At 43.2% G+C, this 17,865-nt stretch overlaps 1 protein-coding gene across 18 annotated transcripts in view; it reads right to left on the reverse strand.

The window, feature by feature from the left end:
• The window catches only part of MYO3A (myosin IIIA), a 136,019-nt gene extending 118,844 nt beyond the window's left edge, over positions 1-17,175 (reverse strand). For 13 of the 18 annotated variants that reach the window (XR_012633202.1, XR_012633201.1, XR_012633203.1 and 10 more), the window contains exon 1: positions 10,557-10,639. The gene's annotated coding sequence lies outside the window, so the exon portion shown is untranslated. Of the gene's footprint in view, positions 1-10,556; positions 10,640-10,864; positions 10,909-10,952; positions 11,036-11,067; positions 11,309-13,981; positions 14,293-17,032 lie in introns of those variants that run through there. The other 5 variants (XM_074900115.1, XM_074900113.1, XM_074900111.1 and 2 more) reach the window with 5 other exon arrangements.
• Between the last annotated feature and the right edge of the window lie 690 nt (positions 17,176-17,865).

The raw sequence follows: 17,865 nt of genomic DNA on the forward strand, positions 1-17,865 counted from the left end.
CATTAATCCTTGTCCTATCCCTACACTCCCTGACAAATCATCTTTCCTGTAGGCCCCCTTGAAGTACTGGAAGGCCGCTATAAGGTGTCCTCTTCTCTTCTCCAGGCTGAACAACCCAACTCTCTCAGCCTGTCCTCACAGGGGAGGTGCTCCAGCCCCTTCATCATCTTTGTGGCTCTCCTTTGGACCTGCTTGAGCGGGTCACAGAATCACAGAAACATCTAGGTTGGAAAAAGACCTTGAAGATCCTCCAGTCCAGCCATCAACTCAACACTGACAGTTCCCAACTACACCAGATCCCTCAGCACTATGTCAATCCAACCCTTAAACACCTCCAGGGATGGGGACTCCACCACCTCCCTGGGCAGCCCATTCCAACCCCTAACAACCCCTTCTGGAAAGAAACGCTTCCTAATATCTAGTCTAAACCTTCCCTGGTGCAGCTTGAGGCCACTCCCTCTTGTCCTATCACTTATTACTTGGTTAAAGAGGTTCATCCCCAGCTCTCTGCAGCCTCCTTTCAGGTAGTTGTAGAGGGCAATGAGGTCTCCCCTCAGCCTCCTCTTCTCCAGACTAAACACCCCCAGTTCCCTCAGCCGCTCCTCGTACGACCTGTGCTTCAGACCCTGCACCAGCTTTGTAGCCCTTCTCTGGACACGTTCGAGTCATCCAATGTCCTTTTTGTAGTGAGGGGCCCAAAACTGAACACAGGAATCGAGGTGCGGCCTCACCAGTGCTGAGTAAAGGGGAAAGATCCCTTCCCTGTCCCTGCTGGCCACGCTATTGCTGACACAAGCCAGGATGCCACTGGGCTTCTTGGCCACCTGGGCACACTGCTGGCTCCTGTTCAGCTGGCTGTCAATCAAGCCCCCAGGTCCCTCTCTTATTGGCAGCTCTCCAGCCACTCCTCCCCAAGCCTGCAGCGCTGCTGGGGGTTGTTGTGACACAAGTGCAGCCCCCGGCATTTGGCCTTATTGAAACTCATGCAGTTTGGTCCATGTACTTTTTATGCTGGGGGCCCCAGAGCTGGACACAGAACTCCAGATGGGGTCTCACGAGAATGTTGTAGAGGGGAGAATCACCTCCTCGACCTGCTGGCCACATTTCTCTTGATGCAGCCCAGGATGCAGTTGGCTTTCTGGGCTGTAAGTGCACATTGCTAGCTCATAGTCCATCCACTAATACTCCCAAGTTCCTCTCCTCAGGGCTGCTTTCAATCTAGTCATTGCCCAGCCTGTATTTGTGCTTGGGATTGCCCTGACCCATGTGCAGGACCTTGCACTTGGCCTTGTTGAATCCCATGAGGTTTGCACAGGCTCACCTCTCAAGTCTGTCAAGGTCCCCCTGGATGGCATCCCCTCCCTCCAGCATGACTGCACTACAAAGCCTGGTGTTGTCAGCAAACTCATTGAAGGTGCACTCAACCCCACTGTCCATGTCACCAACAAAGATGTTAAACAGCACCGGTCCCAAGACCATCCCCCGAGGAATGCCACTTGTCACTGCTCTCCCCACTTGGACACTGAGCCATCATTGACTGCAACTGAGTGTGACCATCCAGCCAACTCCTTATTCACTGAATGGTCCATCCGCCAAATCCACATCTCTCCAATTTAGAGACAAGGATGTTGTGCAGGACAGTGTAAAATCCTTTGCACAAGTCTGGGTACATGATATCAGATGCTCTTCCCTTATCCACCAATGCTGTAACCCTGTCATAGAAGGCCACCAAATTCATCAGGCATGATTTGCCCTTAGTAAGGCCACACTAGCTGTCACCAATCACCTCCTTATTTTCCATGTGCCCTAGCACAGCTTCCAGGAGGAAGCTCCATGATCTTGCCTGGCACAGAGGTGAGACTGACTAGCCTGTAGTTCCCCAGGTCTTCTTTTTTTCTCCTTTTTTAAAAATGGGATTTATCTTTCTTCCCCTTTTCCAGTCAGGGAATTTCACTGGACTGCCATGGCTTCTCAAATATGATGCATGGTAGCTTAGCTATTTCATCCACCAGTTCCCTTGGATGCATCTCATCAGGTCCCATGTACTTGTGCACCTTCAGGTTCCTTAAATGGTCTTGCACCTGATTGTCTACTACAGCAGACGGTTCTTCATTCTCCCAATTCTCAACTTTGCCTTCTGTGACTTGGGTGGTGTGGCTGGAGCCCTTGCTGGTGAAGACTGAAGCAAAAAAAGTTGTTGAGTATCTCAGCCTTCTCTGTGTCCCAGATAACCAGGTCTCCCATCTCCTTCCAGAGGGCCCACATTTTCCCTAGTCTCCCTTTTATCACCGACATACCTATAGAAGCTTTTCTTGTTGCCCTTGATGTCCCCAGCCAGATTTAATTCTGTCAGGGCTTTCACTTATTCTAACCTGACCCCTGGCTGCTTAGACAATTTCTCTGTATTCCCTCCAGGCTACCTGTCCTTGCTTCCCCATTCTGTAGGCTTCCGTTTTATGTTTGAGCTTGTCCAGGAGCATTTTGTTCATCCATACAGGCCTCCCAGTGTTCTTAGCTGACTTTGTCTTTGCTGGGATGCATTGCTCCTGAGCTTGGTGGAGGTGATCCTTGAATATAAACTAGCTTTCTTGGGCCTCTCTTTCCTCCAGGGCTTTATCCCGTGATATTCTGCCCAGCAGATCCCAGAAGAGGCCAAAGCCTGCTCTCCTGAGGCCCGGGACAGCAAGCTTGCTGTGCACCTCCTCACTGCCCTAAGGATCTTTAACTCCAGTATTTCATGGTTACTGCAGCCAAGGCTGCCCTTGAGCTTCACATTCCCCACCAGCCCTTCCCGGTTGGTGAGAACAAGGTCCAGCACCTTTCCTTGTTGGCTCCTCTATGACTCAGAGTAGCAAGTTATCATCAGTGCATTCCCTCCAACAGATACTGGGGCTGCTGAAGTCCCCCATGAGGACCAGGGCTTGTGAATGTGAGGCTGCTCCTATCTGTCTACAGAGAGGGCCTCATTCACTTGGTCTTCCTGGTCACGTGGTCTGTAGCAGACCCCCACTCAGGTATCTCCTGTCCCTGCTGTCCCTTTAATCCTGACCCATAAGCTCTGTCATCCATCCCCAAGCAGAGCTCCATGCACTCCAGCTTGTTGCTGACCTACAGGGTGATACCCGCCTCCTTTGTCTCCCCTGCCTGTCCTTCCTAAAGAGCCTGTATCCTTCTATCCCAACACTCCAGTCATAGGAGCTACCCCACCTCATCTCCTGTGACGCCAGTAAGATCGTGGCCCTGCAGGCATACACATGTCACCAGCTCCTCCTGTTTATTCCCCATGCTGTGTGTGTTTGCATAGAGGCATTTAAGTTGGGCCCCCACTGAAGCTGACTTACTGGCTGGAATTCCGTTGTGGTGCTCTTTAGGTGCTCTCCTGCTGACCTGTGACCCCTCTCCACGCTCTGGGCATCTATTGCTGGCACTGGCATCAAGCTGGTAGGAGTGGGAGGGATTGAGGTTCCCCTCCCCCAGCAACTTTAGTTTAATGGACTGCTATATAAACATACATTGTACTAGCTCTTTCAATTATCTGATACACATACCGGCCCATCATGTGTGTTCAAATTAATTTTCTACTGGATAATACAAGCTTGCCTGGAGAACACAGGGCTCAGGATTCTTCCCATCATTCTGCTCATGGTTGATTAGCTCACTGATGAGTAAGACGACAGGGCTTTCTTCTCTCTCTCCTTCCCCCTCCTACTTTTTTTTTTTTAATATATACATACTTCTATATCCTCTCATGCAGCAAAGCGATGAAATAGTCTTTTAACAACATGAAACCTTGCGTACCAAGGACTGCAATCAGTACTGCCTCAGCACCTTGATTTCAAGGGTTGTGGGAACAAAAAGACCCAATTTTATCTGCTACAATGAAATTTCCCTTAAAAAAAATCCAGGTTAAGGTAAACATAGAGGGTCAAGATGTGGAGACACATAGCTGTAATACGTAAATCCTCAAATTTCTATTCCAGATTCAAAATGTTATTTTTCCTTCTGTCAAACCCTCCCCGTGGGATTCATATAGACACAAGTTAGCCAGGACATTGACTACAGTCTCTTTTGTAAGGCATTACCTTTCCACCTCATACCTAGTATTTATCCATGCCTTTGGAGCTTTACCACATCCAGGTGAAGCCACCTCTTCCCCAAGAAACGAACACAAACAAGTTACAATAGGGCTTTTTTTGAACTTTCTTTTGCCTACAAAACAGCACTCAAGTGGAGTTGTTCTGTTTTGGGGTTTTTTTTAATCATTTTATACATACATAAAAATGCTTTGCAATTAGCTAATAATTGGGACTACACAAAAAATCACCAAATTGGGGATGATAAAGGGATTAAGATGCGTAAACCCAAACCCTTGCTTTGAAAGATTCAACAGTAATGGAATTTCACAATTTCTCTATTTGAGCTTTACATTGTAGAGTTGAGGTTAACTATTTGTTTAAAGTTTTACTGGATACTCAATCCATAACTAGTGATTTCTTGGGAGAAAAAATAAAAAGTAGAGTGCTATTAATGGGTGCCTTCATAAGAACCAGGATGTCCAAATCATATTGAAGCCTGTCTACATACAAATTATTTTCTACAGAATATGTAGGTTTTCATCAAAATCTAGGGCTTGCTATATCCCACATTATAAGAATACACAGTAAGAGACTTTGACCCAGGCAGCTTACAGTAGGAGATATGCAGAAGATGAAGAAAGTGAGATCACTGAGTACTTAACAATGCAGGAATGCAAAAACCAGCTTCACATATTTAGCCGGTGACAGAGACAAGCAGGGAACTCTGACACCTTCAATCTCCAAATATACCCTTAAGCAGAGGTCCACCCCTCTGCATCGAGTCTTTACAGCAAATAGAACATTCTAAGAAAAACCATGTACATCAAAACCTGCCGCTTCAGACAGCTTCTAGGCTTCATTAACTTCCTATACATTAACAGAGTGCAGCTGAAATTCATTGACTCAGTATCAATTTCTTACTTGTCTGCAGAGTGGTACAAGGAGAACAGTTAAAGGGCTGAAGAAACATGATCCTGCAGGTGCTATTTGGCTACCAGAGAACAGTGGTAGAGATGCTGTCATACGCTTGCATTTTCCTCTGCAAATCACACTAGTTGCACATCATCTTGTCTTAAGAAAATTCACCACGTACTGAACAATAATGCACTCAATAGCTGTCATACTTAGTTCAATAATTTAAGAGTGCTATTCCAGAAAGAATTATTTACCCTAATCCTTTGTCTTTTGATTTGCAGCTTCAAAATCATGACTTGAATAAGTTATATTGAACATCATCTTTCCTCAGTTCCACCATGTTTAAGAACAAGCCCCTGCAGATAAATTGCTTAGCTTCCATATCTATTATTAAAAATATATTAAAAAGAATGATTTCAAGTGTTCTGTCCTGGGTGATGAATAATGTTTTATTACATCTCAGAGAAGTTGAGAAAGCTGATAATGATTTAACCTCATATTTCAGCAATAAATTGGACTGTCTCTGGAATACGTCTGGATGCCTAAACAACTGGGTAATTTATCATACCCCCACCATTAAAAAATTACTTTAAAAACCACAAATTTGATCCAAATTTCTGAGCTAGGAACATACCCTCGAACATCTATAAAAACCCTTTAAAATACTTCTGGCATGCTCAGCGTGACAGTTCACTCATCTCAGATTTTGTCTAATCCAGCTCATGCTAAAGCCTGATGTATACTGGGAGCAGGCCATTAGGTCAAAGCCAGAGCACCATATAGGCAAGACAGGTGGCCAGAAAGAGCTAAAGGGTCATTAGGCACCGTTATCACCTTCTAATTGCTGTCTCCTGCAGCCAGTATCTTTTGATTGGCAGTTTCCTCAGAATCCTTAATTTAGGGAAAAGACTAAACTTCCAAACTGTAAGGTAGAAAACATCACCCTACCCAAAAAGTTTTTGAAGCAGATCCAACAGCAGCTGAACTGCTGAGGCTTTCCTGCTCCCTGGTAGGGATACAGGCAATGCTGTGATGGAAGAGGAAGGGATGAGCACTCTCATCCTCAGCTAGATAACTAAGTCTTCTTTTTTGTTTTGCTCATAAATGCACAAATTAAGATATATGGGTTATAAATTATGAAACCTTATGACCTGAATGGTGAATAAGTGAATTCATGTGACAGACTGGTCTGGGCAAAAGGGGATTCAGCCCCTATTTGGGGTGTGCGTGTTTGTTGCGTTTCCTAATAATCACACTGCTCTGATTATTTGCTTCCCAGATCACATCAAGTATACATACCCTATGCAGTAGACCTCAGGTCATGTACTACATATATCCAGAGATGCTGTGCTCAGCATCAAAGCTGGCAGATCACTGCCTTCTCCATCCCTTACAGTACCTAGCTAGTTTGGAGAGGAACGGGGAGGGACAGCCTCATACAGAACATAGTTTATCTCCTGTGGACTATCTGATTGCTGCAAAAGCAATTCAGTGAAGCACATTTATCACACCCAAAACTTAACACACATACCAACTGCACTGTTGAGGGCTTTATGGTCAAGGCCACAGAGCATTACAGACAATAGTCAAGTAAGAATAAGCAATAGGTTTTGCTTCTGCAGGCTGGATTGCAAGCACAATGCAGCCTGAATTTCACATAGATTATTACATGGTAATCCAGTATTTTTACTACTGTTTCATACCCCCTAAGTTTGCAACTTCTTTCTAAACCTTCCCACCCTAACAGTTTCTGAATGGACCTCCATCTCACTTGGATAAAAGCATATTCATTTCCTCCCCAAGAAGCTGATAAAACAAGAGAGGCACCTTACCTCCTGTCATTCCTCCTTCTCCAAAAAGGGAGTCTATGTGATTAGCAGAGCAGATACCTATTCACATATGAATAAAATGAATCCATCCTTTAGGTTCCCATCAGCACCTTGTCTCCTGGCTACCACATTATTCTAGTCTTGAAAATTAGGACTAGGACCTCATGGGTTCAGTTCAAAACACATCTACTGAAGTCTTTTTTGATCTCTTGGGGTTTTTTGTTCACATCACTTACCCCTGCAAACACTACCTGTGTTTAACAAGACAGTTCCTCCACATATCCTAGCCTGTAATTTGTCTGACATCTTCAGGTGTGTCACAAGAGGTGGATGTCAGGAGCCAGCAACAGTAGCTTACATTGCCTATTGGGTCTGCTACCTCTGTGTAGATGACACTCACAGTCCTCCACACTCTGAAACTTGCCTAACTCTTGCCTAAACCCACAACACATTTCCTCTTCTTCCATGAGCTTACTTCACACTGACAAGTACTTAATAAGAAAGTTAAAGATTGCTACATGGAATTCTTAAACCAAGGGCATGAGGCTACAATACACCATTCATCATACTAACACCCTAGCACTTTTTGGATAACTGTCCAAATAATTTGATTGTTCAACCATGAACATGGATGGCAGCTCAGATCCTGAGCTAATATAAATGTAGCTGTAATGAGCCATTTATGCAGCATACTATCTCATTTATCATTCAAAAAATAACTTTTGGTCTGGAAATTCCAATATCACCTACATTTAATTCTGGGGGATATTTGGTCTCTGATTTTTACGATGATACAACATATATTTGAATGGGAACTACAGTCAAATCTAAGCTCAGTGTGAGCAGATTATCTAGTTTTGGAATTAGTTAAAAACACAACTTTTTTTTTTTTTTTTACGTCATTTGTCAAACGAATACACTTAACCTTATCATTTCACTCAACAACAAAAATATAATTTTGCATGATTACATAATTTTTGTACTATCCGTGTGTCTATGTGAATTATTGTGGATCAGTTTCCTTACTACTTTCCACCCTATATGTCCCCCAGTGTTTTCTCAGAACTGACCAATTGTCTTTTCCATCTGCAAGAAACTTTCCAGAGGATGAAAAACCTCTTTAGCCCCGGCTACAGTAGATGAAGAATAAAAATCAACAACCTTCTCTAACAGTCAGTCCTCTTCTTTCACTGCTGTGTATTTATACAAGCAAGACAGATACAACAGCTGGGATTCACCTAACTTGACATGTACAATATACCTCCTGGAACCTAAACAAGATACTATAATGCCATTTTGGTCAGTCAAAGCAATCAAAAATTGAACTACCTGACATACTTAGCATCTACCTTAGTATAAGATTTGCTCTCAAGACTCTATTGATTATACTGGCTAAGTTTCCACTGACTACAACAGGATTCCAGTTATACAACTTCAGATGTAGATGTTAAGTGAAATTAATCCTATCCTACTTAACTGCTGGAAACAAAGTGTTACAGCCTGACAGCTGACAAAAATGTGTATCAGCTGCACACTATAGTCAGGGAAACTGCAAGCCAGCCACATCTCATCACCTGAAAGTAGACAAGCAACTTGGACATTGTCTGATGATGCACAGAAAGGGCAAAGCAAACTTTTAACCCAACAACCGAACTCTAAATTAATGTAAATGCAAAAATAAATGGTTGCTTTAAAGCATTTGGAGGCAAGGAGTGGTGATAAATTTAGCTTAATCTCAGACAATGTATTTCCTGGGCACAATTCAAAGTATATATGTTAATCTTGGGGCTGCTCAAGGAAAAAATTCATCCATTTCTGAGGGCACTTTTTAGCGTTCACTATCTGAAGGGCTGTGTAACTGCTTCTTGTGTTTCGAAAAACTTTTCCTCTTTGCTGACTGTTATCCAGTCACAACTTTCCCAACAAAGCAAGACAGCTTTCAGAGAAACTCGATGCCTCTGGACTCCTTGACCTTTGTAAAACTTCTACACGCAGCAGAGAAACAGTACTGTGTGGTATCAGTACCTGATCTCCTTCTATTGATAAATGCATATTGGGTGTCCACACTGACATTTTATCTGCTGATTATTATTCATCTGATCTTGACATTCTGACTTGTTGCAGACTGAACTGGCTGGCCCCGTGCATGGGAGGCTTCAGCTCTTCACTCTCTGAACATTCTCAGAGGGCACTGCTGGAAAAGATCTACATCAGTGTTAGGTTCCACCTTGGTTTTCTTCCATTCTCCCCATGACTTGCAACAGTCTTATTGCATGCTGAGGTTTACAGTTCTCAGAAAACTCCATTGGAGGAGGATTTTTTTAAGCAACAGGTTAAAGAATCAGCAAGGGCTGTAAACATTCAATCTAATCTCATGCCTAGGGGCTACTCATTGGATGACAATCTCTCAGAGCTGAAACATGACATCAGTGTGGGATCCCAATTTTTTGAAGCCAACCTCTAGTTACAGGAAGAGGGTATAAAAAGAACATGGAAACAAAATGCTAAATTTAATTACTGTAGTCCATTACAAAAGCTCTGGTACTTTGGAAACAAATGAGAGCTAAAGATTTTTGTGGCAATTGTCATCCGAAATAAAATATTTATGCAGGGGCATTACAACCATGAAACCAAGATTAATAATGGAAGGGGGAATGGTTCATTATCAAATTGTATTTGGACCTTGTGCCACCAGAAGTAATGACCCGGCATTAGCAATCCATGAACTGAATCATTCTGTGGCTCCCAGAAGAGAGGGAGTGCAAGTGATGAGAATAATTTTTCAATGACTACAGAGTAGATCAATATATTAGCAAAGAACTTAGCTTTCAAAGCTAAAGCATCCCTTAATTTTCCTATTTTAATACAGTAAAGACTTTATAAGGCCATAAAAATCTTTCATGGTACGATCTCACTCCCTATTTCTCAGAACTTCTAACAGCAGCGAAGTGGCAACTCAGAATGAATTTAGCAGCTGTATCAATGAGTTTTGGCAGGGCTTGAAATTAAGGTGACAGAGTCATTTGATAGCAAGATAAGGAAGGCATTACAGACAGCAATCAAATTCGCAAACACTTAACGTTAGCGGGCAAGAAGTTACAGGGTACGAGCATATACTGGGATGCTGCGGGCACGGTAAGATTTCACGTGTGTCGTGCCGAGGCCCACGGTCACGCCCCAGGCCTGCAGGTCACGCAGGTGGGCAGCGGGGGCAGCCGGCTTCAGCGCCCCGGCGAGTTTCACCACAAGCACGCAGGGGTCCTGACACCTCTGCTGAACACTCTACACTTTCCTTACCCAGAAACTCACTCAGAGGGAAAAAAAAAAAAAAAAGTTTATAAAGAAAGTAGAAACAACCAGAATTCACCCAGGGGCCTGAACGAGAGAGCCCGGGGAAAGGGTTCGGGGCCAACCCGCACTCTGCACACGCCTCCCGGGGCTGGGGCCGGGACCTCCCCGGCCCCGAGCAGCCCCGCTCGCAGGCCGAACACCCCGGCCACGACTGCCCGCCCCGCCGCTGCCTGCAGCGCCCGGCCCGGCCCGGGGGCTCCGGAACCCTCCGGGGGCCGGGCCGCCATCTCGGCGGGGTGGCGGGCCGTCCCGAAGCCCCTTGACGAGGCGTGGCCGCCGGGCTCCCTGGGGAGCGGGGTTACAGAGTGGCGGCGGAGCCGCCTGCCGTTCACCTGCCCGGGATCCCCCCTCCTGCCCTGCCCGCCGCTCCCGGACCGGGGATTACCCGTAGCGAAACCTCGGGTCCCCGCAGAGCCAGCCCCGCTACCTCCGGCCGCCGTGCCTCGTATTCCCCCTCCTCCTCCTCATACCCCCGCCGGGCCCGGCCGCAGCCGGGGTCAGCGGCGGATGAGCCGTTGCCCCACTAATCCCCCACAAGCGCCGGCAAAGCCGAGAAGGCTCGGCCCGGCCCCGGGCAGGGCGCGGCGGGGGGCGCTGGGGCGGCCCGGCCTCCCCCCTCATCCCTCCCCGGGGAAACGGGCGGCTGCGGAGCGAGCAGCCGAGCCGCCCCGGCCCGGAGGGGCCACAACCAACCTGGAATCCCGGGCCGACCGCGTCCAGAGCGGGACCACGGCCGCCGGGCCCACCCGAGATCGGGGCGCGGGGTAGGATTACACCGCACCTGTCGGCCGCGGAGCGTCCCGGGGGGCTGCGGGCTTGGGAGAGGAGAGCTGGCAATGGCGTCCTCGGGCTGCCGACGGCCGCGCCGCCCTGCCGAAACCTAATAATGGACTTACCTGGGCCGCTAAAAATAAGTGAGATCCGGTGCGTGCACAGAGCTCACGTTTTTGCCCGTTGCAGAGAGGTGACCACGCGGCAGCAGCGCAACATACATACAATACATGATAATAGGGTGAAGATGGAAGACAAAGTACTCAGACGTTGGGAAATGGGTGGTTTTTATCAGTACAGATCCCGTGTGATATACGAGCCAGGCTTTGATCTTAGGTTTTCTTTGGAGGACCCCTGCCACATCCACTGCAAAGAAGGAGCCAAACTTAATCAGCACTGGGGAACGTGTGCCTCTATCTGAGACTTCTGCTGTTGCATTGAGTTTGTCTTCTTCCATTTTTCTAAGAACATTTGAACCCGATTTATGTTTTCAGAGAGGTCTGACAGTAGGGGAGTTGTTCCAGAGTTTATATTGTTCTACGTCTTTCACGAAAGCAGAGTAGACACCGGGTAGATCATGGATGGCCTTTCCATGTGAATATATCCACAATGGGAAAGTCTGCTTATCCCATCCCATATATTAAAGAAAGCACAAGGACAAGAAGCCTTATAAAATTCCTCACTGTGGGAAAATCATCAGTAGAAACTTCTATATTCTTAAACCCCAAAGCTAAACAGCCATCAACCAGACATTTGTAAGGACAAGTTACCCTTAATCCCTTCAAAGCACTACTTTACAGTATAAAAACTGCTAACATTTTTAGGCCGTGTGAAGCATTATGCGCATAGAAATTTCTGAAGGAAAGTTTAAGGTGCCATATAGCCTTTATTAACTTCACGGAATCACAGATTCATTCAGGTTGGAAAAGACCCTTAAAATCATCAAATCCAACTTCTTTCATTGCTGGCTGCTCTGTCCCTGTATAGCCGTTCCTCCTCCCCTGCTTGAGACCCTATAAAAATACAAAATGAGCCTCCTAGTTTTATAATCCCATTTTACTAATTGGGGCTGGAAGCACTAGCAGAATAGGGCCTGGGTTGTAAAAGCATCCATATCTTTTAGGCTTAAATCACTACTGTGCAAAGCTTCCCCCTCTCTGAGCAAAGTTCTCATTGATTTTAGTTATGCTTACGAGTGCCTAGCACCCACTGCCATTAGGCTGTGTGTCTGGCAGGTCACGTGCACAAGCACGACAGTCTAATCCGATGATGATGCAGAAGCTTGACCAGAGTGCACCATGAAAAAAGTTTAGAAGCCTCTCAAGGAAACACAGGTACAAAAAGGGATGGTGGACACTTATACCTCTCCTCCCAGGTAGAGCTGGAGCAAGGAGCTGAAAAGTGCTTAAAGACAATCTAAGCCAGGAGAGACAGTAATATCAGTAATTGGTTCATATGTCTCCTTCCACTCCTAGCAGCACTGTCTTAAAGAAAAACCACTGCTGCTCACCTTGTCTGCTTCTCAGTATCCATGTGCCAAAGTCTCTGTGCCTTAGCTCTGAAGGCCTGAAATTCCCTGTGAGCATTCCCTCTTCTGTCAAAGGGTCCTCAAAGGCAAAAATCCATAACATGACTCAGCTAAACAAGTCCATTTGGAGTGTTGTACACACTTTGGTCTTCTGCATGAATTAATTATTCAGGTGAATTGGTCTGTGAAACTGCCCCAAATTAGTATCTGTTTCATTTAGATGATGGTGAATGATGTGTAAGTAATGACAGACTGTTGCTGCAGAAAGGATCCTAGTTTAAACCAGCAGAAGTCACAACCAACCTCTAAGGCCTGTAAAGGTAGGCACTGTTCAAACAAACAGGACATTTCATTCCTTAGTGAATGACAATCTATCTGTCAAATAGACACCAATTGTGCTGGAAAACTTAGGCATGAAGTGATTCAGTGACACTCAGTGCCATGCAGCCTAGCCACACTTCTCCTTTCCCTCTATTTTCACTCCTTCATGTTGTTCTTCTTTCTCCATGTCTACATGCCTTGGCTTTTGCCCCTCTTTTTCCCAACAACTGATGGCTTTGCTTTTCTGTAGGAAGCCTTCCAGATGAGATTTTAAAGTTCCAGAGTGAATGTGGGTATATGCTCCCTCTCCCCCAAAATAAATTTGAAATTATTAAGGACGATTATTTATTGACAATATCTAGACATATATTAAGTGTGATGGTCTTCAGCTGCACCTGATGAGGTTCAGTTGTGCTTAATGCCATGAGACAGCATCTATACTACACTATCTTTTTAATAGAGTGAGATTAGATTGGTTTCAGGCTCTCTCCTCACCTTCCAGCTTAGTTTTTAACTTAATTAGAAATATTGTGGGCATAAGTCTGAAAACTATTTTTAACTTACTATGTGAGAAATGTGAAAGCAGTATTAACAGACACCCTTTCAGAGCATCTTCAACATTAGATCACACTAGACAATTGCTCATAGAACAAACCTTACTCTACATTGTAATATAATGGACCAGAAGCACACATAAGTAGAATGGACCTCTTCTACTTCAGAATTGATAGAGGTTTACATTCCCGGAAGTTTCTAATGACAAAAAGAACAGAAATCCTCTTGTGATTAAGGCACCAAATTAAGACTAATTTATGTAATAAAATATTTCCTGTATTGTGAAAATCTTTACAACAAAGTCAAGAACCTGCTGTGCTGGACACTCAGGACCCCCTACAAAAGGGGGTCTTCTTGCTGCTAGGCTCTGAATCCTGGGCATTGCTCTGCCATGGAGGGCTTTTGGGACCCAAGGCACATGTTCCTTCTTTTCATCTATTTTCTTTTCTTTATAATTGAGCTTTTAATACTATTCTACCCCTGGGGAAGTGTTTTGATGGCTAATTATGTACATATGCAAATAACAAGTGACACATAGAAAGATCAGCAGATATATAAATGATAATTAAAGAACATAAACAAGCATGCTTAACTAGCAGAAGAGAGACCACCACTACAAGAATTAAAAAACTTACCTCTCTGGGGAACTGCCTTTTGACCTCTCTGGCTGCTTAACTGAGCACAGCCTGTAGCAAATATGAGGAACTCCTCCCCTTTTGGTGTTTATTACAGAGAAACAATACTTCCTGCAACACCCGAGTAAATATCCTCTAGGAAAACCACTGCAGAGTTTGTCTACAGCTAGCTTATTATTCCTTTGATCATAAATACCATCTACTATAATGAATTATCAAGTATGTCCAAAAGCTATTTATTGAATACATAGATTTTTCTGAAGCAGCCCTGAGCTTTGCCAGGTATTTTCTTTAGTTCATCAAAAGAGCTGTGTAACCCCTTTTGAAGGTCTTAGATGCATGATCCTTGTAATCACATTTAAGGGGCTGGTTAGCTCAGGAGATTGTTAATAGGATACAAAACCTTTCACATCCAACCCAGATCAGTGCAAATGAAAAGTTGTGACTATTTAACAGCTCTTTCACGTCCTGTGACCTAACCCAGTTCCTAAAGGAGAAATGTTTGTATTACTTTAAATTTACAGAATGTGGTGTTCAGACTTTTTTAACTGCATGTGAAATACAGAACATTTGACAAACAGGAAAATTATTAAAAAGCTTAGTGGTAATTAATGAATCTAACTGAAAATGCAATCAAAAGATTTTTTAAAATTCTCACTCAAAAACTATCTCCATAGTCTCAACAAGCCAGTAAGCACAGGTGGGGGTTATTGTAATCAAAAAGCAGGAATTGATAGAAAGTAGGAGTGATTTAGAAAACTGACAGTTTTTCACTAAACTATCTCTATATCAGCCTGTGTCATTATACCCAGGAGCTGCACATCTAGCACAGAAATATTGCCTTTGAATGGTGAAAGCCTAAATCACACTTACTGAGTTATAACCAGTAGGGAAAAAAAAATACAAATAAACATATGCAAGACATTGTGTTGAAAATTTCACAGCTGTTTCTACTTCACAGGATTTGAGATAGCAAAGTTTTAGGGTTTTGCAGGTATTGTATTCCATCTAAGAAAGTTGTCAGACCTACTTTGAACTCGTGTCTCAAACTCAATTTTTTTTAAAAAATGCTTTTTCAAAAAAACCTAAAATATCAGAAAAAGAGGTATTACAAAATTTGGAATATAAAACCTTGCACAGTTGTTCGAAAAAACACAGGAGATAAGGTCAGGGGCCAGGTGATAACTGCAGAGATCTATGGTACAAAATGGCTTCTAGTGTCAGCAGTTACTTAGACAGTACACTTATCCCTTCCTTGGAACGCACTGATCACCAAAATAACCTTAAAGGATTTTGCTTAAGTGTAGTGATGTGAACTAGTAAGAAAGTGGCAGGACACTCAAGGATTGCTGCTCTCTGCACCCCTGGTTGTAATGTAAAGTGGCGATCTTGAAAATGTGCAGGTAAAAATTTGGGGTTGTAGTACTGCCATTTCAGAGTGTGCACAACAGATCCCTCAGAGTCATGAAGCTGCCTTGAAAATTGTGGGATTAGGAAACTAAATTAAGCAATAAACACCAGTCACGTGGTTATACTGGTCATGTGGGTCATCTTGTTAATACAGCTGTTCCCTTACTAACTGCTTAAAGATTTCAGGCTTGGAACTTCCTATTTTTAAAAAAAAATTTTTTTTTGATTCAGTTTTACAGAGAGTATCATTTATATCCTGGAGTATCAGCACCTATGTTAGGCACAATCGAAGTGAACAAAAAGATGCAATATATAACCTGTGTGTTTCTTTACAGCTGAATTTCCCTATAGCCCCTGAAGGTTTAGGTAATCAGTTTGTCATTAAGAAAAATACCTATTAAACAAATATCACCGTTAACATTACTAACCACAAATGTACTTTGTTATATAAATAGGACTGTGAATTTATGAAGTATAAGCATCATCAATGTATTGATAATTCAAGCAGTTAAACTGATGTTTGGTGTACACATCTATGTTTGGTACACACATCTAGTTATCATCCGTGCTGTTCTGGTATGTACTTACAGGAGCATTGAAAAGACCTTTAACTAAAAAAAAACACATAACCAGCAGAATCTTTCTGTAAGATTATTTATACTTTTTCTCCACCCTGAATTAAAATAAGACCTAAACCCAGAAGCTGTTCAGTGTGGAGGCTCCTACATAATATATGCCTGTATAGCATCTAACATCCAGTCTCTGAGTTCATTGCACTCCAGGTGCTGCCATTTAACCATGTTTATTAATGGGGCAAATAGAGGTCTTTTCATATCAGCTGATAAAAGAAGGCTCAGTGTTGAGCAAGTGTGTCATTTCTATTTTCTTTGAAGAGGTCACTGCACAAATGTAAGTGTCAGCCAGGAATGAGAGATGGCATTTTGTATGAGTGAAAAGGAGAGGGAATCATTCTTGATCAGTAGCCAGAGCACATATATTTCTGTACCGAAAGCTGCACATGGGATCTGTCTGACCAGCAGGTCTCCAAATCACTTCCTAACTTTTCTTCTACTTGACATGATTTTTCAGTCAGCTTTAGCTAGTGCAGAAGATTCTCCATGTTCACAGTTCCCACAAACACCCATCACAATTCTTCAAAGTTAAATTTCAGGCACCCAACACGTTGTGCTTTACATAAAACCAACTTCTCTTAAAACGGAATCAGTTCCAGTAGCCTTGGCAAAAGTCACAGGGTGCCAGCTCCTTAATCTGTGGATTAACTGGATGTTGAGATTACCATTTGGAAAAATTAAACTTCTAATCCTCATAATATGTAAGGAACAGTAAAATTTCATCTAAATATTCAGGAACAAGATGGAAAAGAACAATAAGAAATTTAACAAGTTTATTTTGTTATGCCTTCTTTTTTAATACTGTATTTTTTAAAAGCCAATACTATGATTTTGAAGGGATATGACTTGTGAGCTTTGCAAATTTGAGGCTGGAAGTACTCAAATTATTATTCTTGGACAATTTCAAGTTTGGAATATCACATAATATGCAGAATACTTCCAGCCTCAAATATCTCAAGCATTCTTTGTTCTGCTCATTTTTTCCCATTTTACACTATTTCAGACATACCAGGAAGTTGCTGTCAGTCTAGATTGTCCTTGGAGCCAGAGGTAACAAGCGCATTGCCAGTCTTCACACACTTCACAAATCCGCACTTCATTAATCCCAAACACTTGCAAAATAACAAATAAATAAATAAATAAACCCTAGAAAATTATCTTTTTCTTTCAGGCAAAAAAGACACTGTTTGTATCACACTAGCCCCAAATTAAGAATGATAAACTGAAAAGTTTGTTTTGAAGTTTTTCTCCATTATTCTGCTAGTACTCTTATGAATTCTTCAGCCTCCTAATCCAGAGGCACACCACAAATGAGTTTTATAAACAGTTTCCTATTCGTGAATCTGTCATTAATCTCTGAGGATGTTCCAAAGATAGCCCTTGGAGGATTTGGATTTGTCTTTCTTTTTAATCCAGTTAGGGAGTATAGCAAACAGTGACACAAACAGGATTACATTTTGAAGGGGCCCATGCCTGGTTATGCGGGTGGCACAGAGACATACTGAGCTCTGGTTTCCTGCTCTGCAGTTTGCTCTCTTCCCGACTGCTCCTCCTTCTCTTTTCTGGTTGATTGTAAACACATTTGAAAAAATATTTTGGAATTTTGCAAATATTTTATAATTTTGGAAAAATTACATATTTTAAAAAAAAAAAAAAAAGAAAGAAGAATAAGGGAAGCTGTGTGCGACCCTGATTTTTAGCCTTTTATCTGTCTTTATTACCATACTTGTGTCGCGGCGCTCTACAAGTTAACCGTATGTAGCATTTCCAACACTTCATTCTCTGAATGACAGGACAGCCTTGTCATCTCAGCTGAGAGCAGGAATGGTGGCAGTTCTCTGC

Source organism: Athene noctua, chromosome 2, assembly GCF_965140245.1.
Source record: "Athene noctua chromosome 2, bAthNoc1.hap1.1, whole genome shotgun sequence".
Classification (NCBI taxonomy): domain Eukaryota; kingdom Metazoa; phylum Chordata; class Aves; order Strigiformes; family Strigidae; genus Athene; species Athene noctua.